This window comes from Mastomys coucha, unplaced genomic scaffold, assembly GCF_008632895.1.
Source record: "Mastomys coucha isolate ucsf_1 unplaced genomic scaffold, UCSF_Mcou_1 pScaffold14, whole genome shotgun sequence".
Classification (NCBI taxonomy): domain Eukaryota; kingdom Metazoa; phylum Chordata; class Mammalia; order Rodentia; family Muridae; genus Mastomys; species Mastomys coucha.
Window position 1 is genome coordinate 70303079 of NW_022196896.1, and position 12582 is coordinate 70315660.

The 12582-nt window shown below is 41.4% G+C and overlaps 1 long non-coding RNA gene across 1 annotated transcript in view; it reads right to left on the bottom strand.

Moving 5' to 3' along the window:
* Nucleotides 1–940: 940 nt before the first annotated feature.
* LOC116089150 overlaps nucleotides 941–12582 on the bottom strand; it is an 18399-nt gene continuing 6757 nt past the window's right edge. Inside the window, exons 2-3 of the long non-coding RNA XR_004118189.1 lie at nucleotides 1329–1413; nucleotides 941–1055 (exon numbers count right to left, since the gene is read on the bottom strand). This is a non-coding gene — a long non-coding RNA (uncharacterized LOC116089150). The remainder of the gene's footprint in view (nucleotides 1056–1328; nucleotides 1414–12582) is intronic.

Genomic DNA, 12582 nt, shown 5'->3' on the forward strand with positions numbered 1-12582 from the left:
ACGCACATGCACACGCACACGCACACGCACACGCACGCACGCACGCACGCACGCACGCACACCTGTGCAAGTCTGGGAAATAGCATCTGAAGGCTTTCCAGGCTTTTCTTGGAAATTAGCCAGTCATTCAGAGGTCAAAGTTGCTCAGTTCTGCCCACCTCACAGCCATATGACTCCCTTCACGGTTGCCCAGCTTGCCTGTCCTGGATACAGTTCATGTTCCTCCTTCGTTTTTCATTTCATTATCAGCAGACATCTAGAAAAACCTAACTGCCATTATTTCTGTCTCGAACAGGCTGCGGAAATCAGAGTAGAAGAGCCTGTGTCCCCTCCTGAATGTACAAAACTGATACCAAGAACAACATTAACAAAAGAGAAACTTGTGTTGATAAAGGAAATATAATTTGGTAGTTTGCCGCGATGAAATTTGCTTTCATTAAGGGTATTCCACAGAGTGCCTTGATGATTTTGGTGTGTCTCACTCACCAATATAAATAAACCTACTGCTTTGGAGCTGGGGTGGCTGCTATTTTTAAGATGGAAAGATTCAGCTTCTGGATGGCCGCTTTCAGTTAACACAGCTTCAAATGAGTTTAGGAGCTAAGCTATAATGTTTTCTGCATACACCAAATGGCAGACTTCAGGCAGAAACCCAATATATGTTCAGTTAGTATATAATAAACATAATATTTACATGGGCTGTGCACTGTGTTAAGAATCAAAAGCAGTTGGTCTATAAACTGTTATTGAATTCTCTAACATAGCGTCCTAAACCAAGTGATCCATCAAGATTCCAGAAATATTCATGAGAGGAGACTCTGACCCCCCTCAGAGTGCACAGGCATCCGCACACACAGGCGGCCCATCTGTGTATGCTTGTTGGCATATACATATGAGTGTGCAAACCTACATGTCCTTCATTTAAAAACAAAACCCTTTCATCAAAATCTTAACAATCTCATTTTATTTTAACACGCAGGACAATAATGTGGTCGAACAAAATGTTTTTTACTTGAAAGGTGTCTCTGCAGTTTTGAAGAACAATGTTTCAGGAACTGCGGGAAAAAGAAAAAAAATTAAATTCCAGTAGAGAGGGCCTTTCATTTCTTAAGCAATAAACAGAAGACTGGGAGTGTGCTGAACAAGCACACCTATGCGGAAATTTCCTCTTTCGAAGGCCCACTAGTTAGGCACCAAACAGTTCCGTTGATATTTTTTACAGTGCAAACACGATAGTAGAAATTAAGTTGCCCCTGCAAACTCAGTTTAGAGGAAATTTGTTATGAATAAAATACTGCTGGTGGCCCTAGAACATTGAATTTACTCACCAAATAATATATCAGAAATACCACTTCAGAAGAAATCAGCCCTAAATAATTGATAAATCTGGTTTGTTTAGGAACCTTCTGACCTCTGTAATAGAAAGTAAAAACACATTTCAGTTATTGAAGGCACATACATTCCCTCTGGTAGAGAAGCTTTTAATTTTAAGCTGGATTTGGTAGGAGCCATTTGATAAAGCTTAGAGAAAATTTTCCACTTCTGTGGTTGGATTTGGGTCAGCCTCCTTTGGGGGAAAATGGCAAGAGATAAATTTGTAGCTTGGAAGTTTTTTCGTAACACATAAAACAACAGCAGAGATTTTAAACATTAAGAGCAAGGAGGATTCTTTGTCCTGTCAACTCTGCCCCCACCTCCCTCTTAGTCACCTCTCTCCCTTCCCCCTTCCTCCTTCCCTCCCTCCTTTCCTTCGAAGGGTTGAAATGTTCCTGGTGTTAAAACAAAGGAGCAGATAATCAGATAATCAGAATGCCTATGAATGGGAGACACTATTTTTGTGTAAGAGCCAGAGCATATCTGGCACAGTTCATGTCATGCTTCTGAAGTTTCATACAGAATACAGAGAAATACAACTTAAAGTATAAGATGCTATTTAAAGTTTTGTTTTTTCTTCTCAAATGCTTTTTTAATGATGTTGTTAAATAACTGCTTTTATTGGCTGCTTCCCTTCTGTAATCAAAGCACACTTCACTGACTGCTGCCCCTGGTCCCTTTAGATCAAAAAGAACTAGGCAAGAAAGACAAAATATCCACATTCTATAATACCATTATCAAAAATCATCAAAAACATTAGGAAGCATGACCTTCTAAAGCTTTTTTAAAGTAAAGGAAAAATTCATCCCTACTGTTATATTTGTCTAATATTTGAAGTCAAATTACATAGCACAAGTAGGAAGAATGTTTACAGACTATAAATGCTCTCTTACAAAGCACACAGCACCATCCTAGCCTCCTTTTCAGTCTCCCTTGCACTTGGGTATCATTGTGCTGCTATGAGCTTGGGTAGTCAAATGACTGTATGGTCTTTTGTCATGCTCACTAAGAACCTAATTCTTGGTACAGAACAGATGGTTAAAACTATCATTGTTGATAACCATGTCCTGACTCAAAGGTCAGAAGCTAATGCTACTGCTTTGAGTCTTGCCCAGTAGCCCATGGCCTACTGAGAAAAATGAAAACTCAGAATTCCGGACTGAGGAAACGGTTTAATCGAGTCTGCCTCACAAGCATAAGGACTTGAACTCATTCTCTCCCACAGACTCCTCACAGTCATGCCATGGAACAGGACAGCATGATCTCTCCTAAGTAGTTTCTGTTCATTCTTCACTGAGCAGCTGAAACGCACCATCAGTGTCTGGATCCTCTGGATAGAGATAAACAGGCAAATATGAGAAAGATGTTCTTTCTCATGTTGGCGTGTAAAATATAAGGTAGCCAAGAGGGGCCTGAGCACTTTGCTTGATGTTTGATTTTGAAGCCGTATGACTTAATGAGGACTAGAAAATGGTATGAAATAATGCAAAAACAGAAAAAATACACACACACACCAAAAGTAACTGGGATTGTAGGCTGTTATAGGGAGCGCAATGTGGATCTTAGTTAGGAACTGAACCTGGGTCCTCTGAGAGAATAGCAAATGCTCTTAATCACTGAACTATATTTCCACATCCAACCCCAAGAAGTAACCTTTTTGTGTGTCTACTAAATATGAAGAAGAAGGTGAGGGATTTGAAAGAAGACTAAAGCATTAGCTCAGGAGGAGAAAGCATGTGCATCCCTCAGCATCTGAGAGCAGAAAAGTTCCTGGACTAACAGATAATACAACTGGCCACTCAGAAGCCTGAAACTCAACAATGCCTAAGAAGCTGGAGCATTAATGCCTTCAACACAAGCAGCTCCCCATCTCCGGGCTTTTTGTTCCATGCACAAAACATGAGGATTCAGAGGATGGCAAAGCTACATTCTTTTCTCTTGCAAGGAAAGGAATCATGGCTTCTCTTCACCATCATGATCTTGTGCTTCCTCGATATACACTCACATTTTACCTTCATGAGCTGATTGGCTGAGACTAAATCATGTGTACCTTTCAATGCACACAGAAAAGATCCTCAGAGGCCAAGACCATGGATGTGGTCAGTGGCCATGGATGGTCACACGGTGGAGCGCTTGCAGAGTATTGTGAGGTCTTAGTTTCCATTTCCACATAGAAAAACAATTACATAAGGAAATGGCCAGTGCCTTCACCAACTAGGAGAGTTACCATGAAAACGGAACAAAAATAAATTATGATCAGGCTATGGGAAAACTAGAGCCCTATGTAATTGTGATAACCATGTAAAATCACAAGAACTCAGGACAACAGTAAGTCAGTCAAAATCTATTATCCAAAAACCTTACATCTAGGTTTATGTCCAAAATGATCAGAAGTAGGATCTTTGAATGTATTTGAGTACCTATGCTCACGGCAACATTATTCGCAAGAGCCAAATATGGAAGCTACCTCAATATTTAAATCACACACACATCCACTGCACCGCAAGTGTACATGCATGCATGTGTGTGTATGTGTGTATACATCTTGAAAAACAAGAGAGTCTGTCCTACACCACATTATCAACAACCCTTTAAGACACTATAATGAGATAAGTAATACAGTTACAAAAAAAATAAAAACACAAATAGCATATACAATGTTCCACTTATATAGCTGGCATAGTCAAATTCATAGCAATAAAAATGTATAATGGTGAAACCAAAGGGCAGAGAAAGGGGAATGGAAAGTTAGTATTTAAAGAATAACAAGTTTCAATTTGGAAATGTGACATAGTTTTGGACATAGATCCTGTGACCTTGCATAACAGTGTGAATATACAATGTGGATGGCACTGAATGGCAGTCTTTAAATAAATGGCAAATTATACATACTTTACCACAACGATAATTTAAAACAGTAGCAAAGCCAATAGGATATGATGCTATGAATCAGTAAACCCAACCCTAAGCAGATTTTCTTGAGCCAATGCTAGTCTGTCCTATGCTAGTCTGTCTTACACAATGTTTATGCTGATTTTTCTTCTTTCTATTACAGGTATGTATTTAGTCACATTCATTTGTGTATGGGGGAGCTGTCTATGTGTCTTGTGTGTGTGTGTGTGTGTGTGTGTGCGTGTGCGTGTGCGTGTGCATGTGCGTGTGTGTGTGTGTGTGTGTGTGTGTGTGTGTGTGTGTGTGTGTGAGTGTCACCCGAGACCAAATCAAAACAGAAGAGAATGAAAGAGCACTAACTAATCTAATCATTTTGTTTTTAGTGGTTTAATCCTTGGTTTCCCCTTCAATTTATTTAAGCACTATCTATTATTTTATCTTAAAAGGTATCTGCTTAAATAAAGGTTAAGTTATTCTTTGCAGAGAGATATCCTTTTCACAATCTATCTGGCAATCTTGTCGATAATTGTGTGATTGTTATTAGAACGTCAAACAAGTGATTTCTATGTTTTATTTTCTGGTACCAATTTGGCTGGACAAAGATTAAATTTAAAGTCAGCTTTCCAAGAGCATCCAGCTCTTGACCAGCACCATTGTGCCTAGCGACATGCCTGAGACTTGTAGCCTAATAACTGCCCTGAGGCCTACTTACATTATATCTACCATCCACTCAACAACTCATTATATCTACCATCCACTCAACAACTCCTTTTTCCTGAGAAGACCTTTCTCTCTGTCCACAAACTCCAGGTTATGAAACACAAGTCACTGTGGAGCCTTCAATGCAAGGCGCTATGTTGGGTAAGAAAAGCTGCTGCAATTTTCATTTGCTCAATCCATACGTCTTTAAGTTTCATCAAAAAAAAAATTGCTAGAATGAGATGAGATCTTTACTCTAAAAAACATGAGACAGCTCAATTTAGTCTAAAAACTCCTCTCGCTCATTTTAAATTGCATACATTATATTTATGTGCTATTTCTATGCTCCTTTGATCTGCATATTCTACTTTTATAACTAAAAAGAATAAGTAATGTGACTAAACGCATCATGCTGCTTTCTGAATCCCTATTAAATGCTTGTGAGTATGGCTCCCATGCAGGTTTACCTGGGTTGGTCGATTAATATGAAATCAGCATGGCCCCATTTTACAACCAAGGTCTAGTGGTTCCATGTCTAACTCTTTTGATGTTTTGTTTTACTTGCTTTGTTAAGGACTAGACCTAAGGCCTTGTGTGTGCTTAGAAAGTGTTCCACAACTGATCTGCACCATTCTGTCCATGTTTTATTTTGAGATAGACTCTGGCTAACTTACCCAAGGTGGTTTCTAACCCCCTTTGTAGTATAAGTAGATCCTGACCTTATGAATCCCCTGCCTTGACCTCTGAAGTAGCTGAGATTTCAGGCTTGGATGGCAATGCCTTGAAATGTCTGATTCCCTGTTGGATATTTTCACTGGAAATGTCCACACTGCCTTCACTAGATGCCCCTTCAAAGTGTGGGTATAACCTGGAAGTCAATCCAGGAAGTCTGCCCTGCAGTAATACCCCTGTGATTCTAGGCTCCTGGTGAGCCTGCCTTTGAGTCATGGACAGAAGTCACATTCCCTTAACATCAATTCTGTACAAACTGCCCACTGACTGCCAGGATCTATCTCTGAAATTTCTAAAAATTGTCCATTTTCCCATTTTCATTGGCATTCTAATCCAGGCTCCCTTTATCTGTCACCTGGAGTCATAAACCATTGCCCTCCATATCTCCTTGTCCCTGCCCTGCCACACTCCAGCGGGCAACAAGCCTGCATTCTAAGTAATATGATGACGTGATTTTCTGCATTATGTCAAACTACTGCCTAGAGTGTTCATGGGTTTCCATTCTACTATCTCAAATTCACTCATTTATTCAACACAGACATTTATTAAACATCTGCTATACCTATCAACACAATCCACAACACAGCATTCTATCTTTCTAGCCAGCTTTCCTTCACCAACCTCTATAATGTAGACTCAGTCTCAAGACTTTACTAGTCTTTTCTGGCCTCCCCAGCACCAACTGAATCTTCCCTTCATCACCAACACTATTCTTTTTCTTTAAACCAAATAATTTCTGTCTGACTTGCCCCCCACATAATTGTAGCCTTTAATGTTATCATACTTCCCTGAAAAATACCTTGTCAATTCAGTCCAGTAGTGATCAGCACAGTTTCCCACCAAACAAGTTCCAAGCATTTTTTAGAGAAAAATATCCCATCATCTCTGTCCTTACTGCTTTCAGGATGACAAGACCATCCCCAATATAGAATAAACATAATGGGTAACTTCCCATGTCCCTCCATCTACCCTACCTTGCCTATTATTAGGCGAAGTTGCTAAAGACTTTATTTATGAGTATCTACTTCAACTACATTGAGAAAAACAGAGGCAAACCAACAGGGTTAATGATTATCAAATAAGAGCCTAAAGTGTTCCAGGAGAAGTTGCAGCTGGATAGCTCCTGAAGAAATCACTTGGCAAGAGACAAACTGTGTTTCTAGATAATTGGATGCTCTAGAGATAAGGCACGCTCTAGTAGAAGACCATGTCCTATGTGAGTATAAATTTCTAAACTTTTGAACTAAGGTGTTTCTGATTATTGATCATTTTCAAGACCAACAATGTCCATAAATGATCAGATTAATGAAGTGGGTGAAATTATCCTAAACAGTCCCATGCTGGGGTCTTGGCTTCAACCAGAGGCTGATTTTGTATGTGCAGACACTGCCCCTAACATTCTGGGAGAGTCTGAAGAAAAATACAGGAATGAAAATCAGAAATTGCATTTACTGTTTGACTGAAAGGGAGACTGGAAAGGTGGGAGTTACCCATGCCCTTGGCCATGAGACAATTGTATCAGAGTGTTCTGTTTTGTTCTGGCTGGATAGAGTCTACTTATCAAAAGCAGGAAATTGTATTTAACTGGGATCAGTAGGATGCTAGGGAGGGGCTGATCTGGTTAGGAGGGTGGTGGTGGGTGGGCGAGGGTGAGAACTCCAGGGCAGAGTACAGGCAGTACTGGAGCATCATGGGACCTTCAATCATGAGGAGATTGGCAGCACTAGAAACTGCATTTGAAAGAAAGAGAGACACAGGGCTGAAGACAAGATGTGAGCAGGCATGTCTTATCCAGATGCGAGGAAACTGAAAAATGATTTTTCTCATCTGGAGGGAACACGCTCTACAGAAGTGCTGAAGCATGCTCACCAGCTCTGCACTGTGAGTGCTGACATGAGGATATTATAGGAAGAACTGAGCTGTCTCCAGCCAGATCCTAGGCATCTCTGATTCAGGAAGCAGCACTATGTGCTTGGAGAGAGCTTGGGTGGAAGTGAAAGTAAAGCACATTTTTAGTTCAATTTTCTCTTTATGCTCAGTTTATGATAGGGGGAGTAAGAGATTTGAAGACCAGTTGTCACTAGCATAAAGGCAATGAGTTATTGAGAAATGTTAATATACCAAAATATAAAAGTCATATCACATTTGTTTATCCTTCAGTAAACAAAAACAAATAAGCATTAATTGGACCACTATAATAAAATTTGATCTAACTGCAATTCACCAAAGTAGTTGATTTTTTACATGGCTAAAAAGATGTTCAGAATGCTTAAGGGTCACCCATTTTTCCAAGTAAAATGAGTATGTGTGCACAAACATGTACATGCCATGCATGCATGCACACCTGTGTTATAAAATGTAAACTTTAAATATAGATAGATATAGATAGCATATAGAGACACATGCACAAGAAAACATAGAATTTTCTAAAAAGCAAAACAACACAAGACATTATTTCTAAAACTACAGGTATGAGTCTGAACTAGAAGTTCGTCTTCTTTCTTAGCTTGATTGGTTCAGTGCCCTAGGCTACTTCACAGCTTTCATTCTGATGCTATATGCTAGTGTAGATAACAATTTAAATACAGAGACATGTGTTCTTGTGTGTCTTGGTTCCATATTCTGCCTTAGTATGGTAATCTTTCAATAAAAAAAGCCATCAGAGCGATATTGGCTTGTTGTTAGGATTTCAGCATAGATACAATTCCATCTTCTGTAACCACATTAAAGAATTACAAATCAGGAAAATAAACCAAGTCAGCTAAAGGTCTGTCTTCATTCGGAAAACTTCTGTATTTGAGAATGGTGTACACTGACTTGACTCCATGTGCTTCCAGAAGCTCCAAACACAGAGGAGAAGACTTTAAAGGGACAACCAAACCTCTCATAAGAAAGGCTCATGAGAATGGGGTACCTGTCTCAGATTTAAGATTGCTTCAACGTGGTTTTAAAAATCTTAATGCTTATTCAAGTAGAATGGTATAGTGTAAAAACTCCACTTTGTAATCTCACATTTCCAGTAAGATTTGGACTTCTTCTAGTATTTCATTGAGGGTACCTGAGCTTTATAGTTTTGCTTAAATCCCAACAGCACTGGTTGAACATAGTTAATGTACCAACTGCAATTATCCAACTGTCAAAGGCTCAACTCCCAACTGACGATAAGCTTCATTTAACTAATTTGAGAAGGCGGAAGTTGGGCCTCTTTTTTTTTTTTCTCCAGGAAGGCTCCTTTCCTTATTTCCTGTTAAGAGAGCCAAGTTGTACGACCTATGGTTAAAGGGGCTCTTTGTAATTGAGCCAGGGAGTCTCCAAGTGAACGGTTCTCACGGGTGGGGGGTGTTGAGGGTGGTTGTGGTGGTGGTGGCAAAACAAGGTGGGGGAGGATGCTTGACACCAACCACTGAAGGAAGTAATCAGAGCACAGCCAATGCGTGTGCAAGCCTGCCTGCCACCTCAGTGATCATTGGCTGCGTCTACTTTATGAAGCACAGTCTATTAAGACCTAGTCTAGCCTGCCGATGGCTGCCCAGTGCTCCCTTCTCAATGCCTGCACACAGAAGACCAGAACCCGATCAACCATGTTATATCAATAGCATTCTCACACCAGGTTGTGTAAATTGATCTTTTACAATTTCTCTCGGTGACAGTCTCTGTAACCAACAAGATAAATCATTCCTCCCGTGGCTTTTTTATTGATTGCCGAGACCTGTATAAAAATTACTCTGCTCCAGCTGCACGGTGAACGTCATCGCAAAAGAGGACTTTTTATTTACAATCAAAATATGTTTGGGCCTAGATCAAGCGCAGATTTACTAGCTCAGGAATTTAACAGACTCCAAGAAAACCAAAAATTAAAGCTCTTCTCCACCAAAACCCAGTCATGATGAACTTCAGCAGACATAATGAGTCTTAAATTGAGACAACCATATTTCTGAAACAGAGGAGCTTCATGCATTTGATCTTAAGGCAAACAGACAATAGGAAGCCATCTGATTAAAAGCAAGAGGTACACAAAAGCCCATAACTGAACTAAAGCCTCACCTGTATTTGAATCACTCACAACTTCTTGTTTCTAATAAATGAATGAAAGCCCCATTATTTTGAGCTGAAAAATATCATCCATTCTTCCATAATAGTAATTCTAAGTACTTAGAAAAATTTTGTGTAATCAAAGTAAAGACAAATAGCTTCTTTCAATATTTCATACAAACACCATCTTGAAATAGAGAGGGTTTTCCCCCATTACATCCTTATGTTCAATTAAAGAAACTAATAGGCCTTGTTTGGGGTAAAGTTGTAAGGTGAAATGTGTTGTTTATATTATCTCTAATCTTTTTTAAACAAGTTTTCATTGGGGTGCCTAATTTTAAATCATGGGCTGCTAAATGCTGTTGCTTCCCCCATTAGGGACCTACTTTTTTTTATTTTAATGCAAAAAGAAAACTGTTACACAGTTTTACATTCTCACATAAGAGGAGCTGCTGATATTTATAAAATAACTAGAACTATCCCCATTTCACCCTTCACAAAATTCACTTCCCATGCAACCCCTGTGGGCGGGTATTGCATTACAACTCAAATAGCTGTTTCACAGCCTAAGATTCCTTTTGTATACATCTAAGAGCTGAGAGAGAGATAGTTGCTTTTGTCCTTTCCCGTGAGCCTGAGCTCGGCCTCTCTGAAGCTGTGCGCTTTATTTGAGTTTTAGAGAAGGCCCTTTCAGTGGAACTGGCCTGGGTAGGTGGGGGTGAGACAGAAGGGCTGTCTGGCGCAGTGTCCTCACTGCCATGACCCAGAGGAAGAAAAAACAAGCATGTGGAAGAGTGTGACTTCGGGGCTCCCTCGCCTAGATGAGATCTACCTGGGAGTATGGTCAGGAGTACGCTAGGGCTACCAGTAGGACAGGCAGGAGGCAGACCCCTGACTACAGAAGCAGGCTGGGAACTGACAGCTGTGCTCCCAGGAACCGCCTTCTTGTAAAGGATCATTTACAAGTGTCTTGCCTGGGACTGGCTGGCAGCTGCCTGCTCTTTCCAGCCTGTGGCCCCGCGCGGATGCCTCCCAGCTCCCACAGGGCAGAGTTCAGCCTGTTTGCACCAGACAGTTGGTGCCTGTGTACAGCCGCACCTGCTGGCTTCCTCACTGTCTCTGGTTCTCTGGAACTCCTGGTGGAGTTCTCTGTGAGAGAGTTTGTGGGTTCTTCCCCTGATCTATTTCCAAGGGGTCCTTAGTCAACACTGTCAGTGGCAGTGAGTCTCCTGTTCAGCGTGGGAAGAAACGTTCGGGCGCCCCATTCCAGCCAGGCACATCCTCTCCATTTCTCCTCGCCCGCCTCTGCGACGCGTCTGCTGCCACACATTGTCAGTGATTGTGGGAAAGGGCCGCCAGCCTTTCCTCAGCTCCAGGCCGCCCTAATGAGGGAACAATCGTCCCGGCGGGGAGCAAGCGACCGGGTCAGCGCGCCCAGCACAATGCGCCGATGCCTGCGCCCCGAGGTCCCCGCAGAAAAGGCAAGTCGCGGCCTGGGAGCCAGCGGCGTTTCTTCCAGATCACCTTGCTGGAACTTGGCATAGCAGAAGTCAGGCAACAGGAACAATAGCCGGGTGCAAGGGTGATCCTGGAGGGAAGCCGAGCTTGGTTCCCTAGGTGCGCGGGATGAATAGAGCCGTGGGCCTGTGTCATAGAGCCCCCAAGGCCCTAGTTGGAGGGTCGGCTTTGCCTGAAGGAATGCAGCTCCATCCAGTCCAGTCCTGCCCTGCAAAGAAGCAAGAAGCCCTGCCTGGAGAAGGGCTCTCTCCTAGAAATCTTTCTTCCTTCTTGATTTTTTTTTCCTTTAAAATATATTTTAGTTCAGACCCTGTCAATAATGGGCTGATAGCAGAAAATGATGGAAGTTGTGTCTCCCCTGAAGGCAGACACTTCATCAGTCAAAATACCCTTTGAAAGCTTGCAAGCCAGAACAGTATCCTAAGAGAAGTGAGCCCCTCACACACCCATTTTTTTTCAACTTCAAAAAATTAAATGGTACAGGGTTGCTCTTTCTGATTTTATTTAATATTGATAGTCTCGACCAGAGTCTAGAGGGTAACAATCTTAGGGATGAGGGGTAAAGAGAAAACTTATTTAGTTTTAACCTGAAACCTTTAATGTAAAATTATTTGCTCCAATAAGACCAACACTCCAGTCAGATACCTGATTTTAAAACAGAACTTGAGAGGCTTAGCAGGCATGGGACTGCCAAACTCTCTGGATGATCACATGCTCCCTAAATTCAGGGGTATAAATTAAAAGGGTTGGAAGAGTTGGTTGCTCCACTCCAGCTATTTGCCTAACTCTTTTGGAGATCAGAGTGACCACTAGGAGTGCCAGCTATCTGCTCAGAGAAGGACGGGTGAGGAGACACTCCACCCACTACAGAGTACTTAACATCACCGGCTGGATATGCCCTATTTCTAAATCAAATCTCAAAGTCTACACAAAGTTCTATCCATTCTGCTGAAAATAAGAAGAAACCCAGTGCTATCAAACACTTCCTATCCTAGTGTTCCCTGGTGTTGCTCAGGAAGCCAAGGTAGGACAGTGCACAGGTCACAGCTTAATGATGACATCCTATTCCCACCAATCAGAAGCTGAGAAACAAGAAATGGGCAGAAGGCAAGAGGCCAGGATGATCCATTGATTTTACTTTTCTTCTGTTGACCCAACCTTAACTGAGCAAGGGGAGTTTAGTAGCAAAGTCCCATCTTTTGGTGTGCATAAGGCACAACACAAAATAATCAGGGGAGGGGAAAAAAACAAACAGTTCAAAGGGTATGCCAAAGAAGGAAGAGGGAGTCCAGTGATGGGACAGAAAGGGACTGTGAAGGTCTTATTCTTCAGGGA